A 3,322-nucleotide genomic window follows, 5' to 3' on the forward strand; every position below is an offset into this window, starting at 1 on the left:
AACAGTGGAAACAGTGTCAGACTTTATTTTTATGGGCTCCAAAATCACTGCAGATGGTGACTTCAGCCATGAAATTAAAAGACGCTTATTCCTTGGAAGGAAAGTTATGACCAACCTAGGTAGCATATTGAAAAGCAGAGACATTACTTTGCCAACAAAGGTTCGTCTAGTCAAGGCTATGGTTTTTCCTGTGGTCATGTATCGATGTGAGAGTTGGACTGTGAAGAAGGCTGAGCACCGAAGAATTGATGGTTTTGAACTGTGGTGTTGGAGAGACTCTTGAGAGTCCCTTGGACTCCAACGAGATCCAACCAGTCCATTCTGAAGGAGATCAGCCTTGGGATTTCTTTGGAAGGACTGATGCTAAAGCTGAAACTCCAGTACTTTGGCCACCTCATACAAAGAGTTGACTCACTGGAAAAGACTCTGATGCTGGGAAGGATTCAGGGCAGGAGGAGAAGGGGATGACAGTGGATGAGATGCCTGGATGGCATCACCAACTCAGTGGACATGAGTTTGAGTAAACTCCACGTAATGGTGATGGACAGGGAGGCCTGGTGTGCATTGATTCATGGGGTTGCAGGAGTTGGACACGACTGAGTGACTGAACTGAACTGAAAGCCTAATATCTTATTGGCATAGAGCAAGTGCTCACTAAGTACTGGCTGAGTGAGTGAATAAATAAGCTTATGAATGGATTTTCCTAAAACGATTCCGTGCCTAGGTTCTTATTTCAACTCCTTTGGCAAAGATTCTTCAACAATCCTAGCAAGGCTACTTAGGATGATGGTGAAATGGTGTGACCAACAGTTCAGTTCAGTCGCTCAGTCGTGTCCAACTCTGAGTGACCCCATGATCTTTTTTTGTACAGTTCTTTTGTGTATTCTTGCCACATCTTCTTAATATCTTCTGCTTCTGTTAGGTCCATACCATTTCTGTCCTTTATGGAGTCCATCTTATGAAATGTTCGCTTGGTATCCCTAATTTTCTTGAATAGATCACTAGTCTTTCTAGTCTTTCCCATTCTGTTCAGATCAGATTAGATCAGTCGCTCAGTTGTGTCTGACTCTTTGCGACCCCATGAATCGCAGCACGCCAGCTTCCCTGTCCATCACCAACTCCTGGAGTTCACTCAGACTCACGTCCATTGAGTCAGTGATGCCATCCAGTCATCTCATTCTCTGTCATCCCCTTCTCATCTTGCCCCCAATCCCTCCCAGCATCAGAGTCTTTTCCAATGAGTCAAACCTTTGCATGAGGTGGCCAAAGGACTGGAGTTTCAGCTTTAGCATCATTCCTTCCAAAGAAATCCCAGGGCTGATCTCCTTCAGAATGGACTGGTTGGATCTCCTTGCAGTCCAAGGGACTCTCAAGAGTCTTCTCCAACACCACAGTTCAAAAGCATCAATTCTTCGGTGCTCAGCCTTCTTCACAGTCCAACTCTCACATCCATAAATGACCACAGGAAAAACCATAGCCTTGACTAGACGAACCTTTGTTGGCAAAGTAATGTCTCTGCTTTTGAATATGCTATCTAGGTTGGTCATAACTTTCCTTCCAAGGAGTAAGCGTCTTTTAATTTCATGGCTGCAGTCACCATCTGCAGTGATTTTGGAGCCCAGAAAAATAAAGTCTGACACTGTTTCCACTGTTTTCCCATCTATTTCCCATGAAGTGATGGGACCGGATGCCATGATCTTTGTTTTCTGAATGTTGAGCTTTAAGCCAACTTTTTCACTCTCCACTGTCACTTTCATCAAGGGGCTTGTTAGTTCCTCTTCACTTTCTGCCATAAGGTTGGTGTCATCTGAACATCTGAGGTTATTGATATTTCTCCCGGCAATCTTGATTCCAGCTTGTGTTTCTTCCAGTCCAGCGTTTCTCATGATGGACTCTGCATGTAAGTTAAATAAGCAGGGTGACAATATACAGCCTTGACGAACTCCTTTTCCTATTTGGAACCCGTCTGTTGTTCCATGTCCAGTTCTAACTGTTGCTTCCTGACCTGCATACAGATTTCTCAAGAGGCAGGTCAGGTGGTCTGGTATTCCCATCTCTTTCAGAATTTTCCACAGTTGATTGTGATCCACACAGTCAAAGGCTTTGGCATAGTCAATAAAGCAGAAATAGATGCTTTTCTGGAACTCTCTTGCATTTTCCATGATCCAGTGGATGTTGGCAATTTGATCTCTGGTTCCTCTGCCTTTTCTAAAACCAGCTTGAACATCATGAAGTTCACGGTTCACATATTACTGAAGCCTGGCTTGAATTTTGAGCATTACTTTACTAGCGTGTGAGATGAGTACAATTGTGTGGTAGTTTGAGCATTCTTTGGCATTGCCTTTCTTTGGGATTGGAATGAAACTGACCTTTTCCAGTCCTGTGGCCACTGCTAAGTTTTCCAAGTTTGCTGGCATATTGAGTGCAGCACTTTCACAGCATCATCTTTCAGGATTTGGAATAGCTCAACTGGAATTCCATCACCTCCACTAGCTTTGTTCGTAGTGATGCTTTCTAAGGCCCACTTGACTTCACATTCCAGGATGTCTGGCTCTAGGGCAGTGATCACACCATCGTGATTATCTGGGTCGTGAAGAGGATGAGATGGATGGATAGCATCACTGACTCGATGGACATGAATCTGAGTGAACTCCAGGAGTTGGTGATGGACAGGGAGGCCTGGCGTGCTGCGATTTTATGGGGTCGCAAAGAGTCATACAGGACTGAGCGACTGATCTGATCTGATCTGATCTGTGTATTCTTGCCACCTCTTCTTAATATCTTCTGCTTCTGTTAGGTCCATACCATTTCTGTCCTTTATCGAGCCCATCTTTGCATGAAATGTTCCTTTGGTATCTCTGATTTTCTTGAAGAGATCTCTAGTCTTTCCCATTCTGTTGTTTTCCTCTATTTCTTTGCATTGATGGCTGAAGAAGGCTTTCTTATCTCTTCTTACTATTCTTTGGAACTCTGCATTCAGATGTTTATATCTTTCCCTTTCTCCTTTGCTTTTCGCTTCTCTTCTTTTCACAGCTATTTGTAAGGCCTCCCCAGACAGCCATTTTTGCTTCTTGCTATTTCTTTTCCATGGGGATGGTCTTGATCCCTGTCTCCTCTACAATATCACGAACCTCCATCCATAGTTTATCAGGCACTCTATCTATCAGATCTAGGCCCTTATATCTATTTCTCACTTTCACTGTATAATCATAAGGGATCTGATTTAGGTCATACCTGAATGGTCTAGTGGTTTTCCCTACTTTCTTCAATTTCAGTCTGAATTTGGCAATAAGGAGTTCATGGTCTGAGCCACAGTCAGCTC

This window comes from Bison bison, unplaced genomic scaffold (assembly GCF_000754665.1).
Source record: "Bison bison bison isolate TAMUID 2011002044 unplaced genomic scaffold, Bison_UMD1.0 scf7180017864533, whole genome shotgun sequence".
Classification (NCBI taxonomy): Eukaryota; Metazoa; Chordata; class Mammalia; order Artiodactyla; family Bovidae; genus Bison; species Bison bison.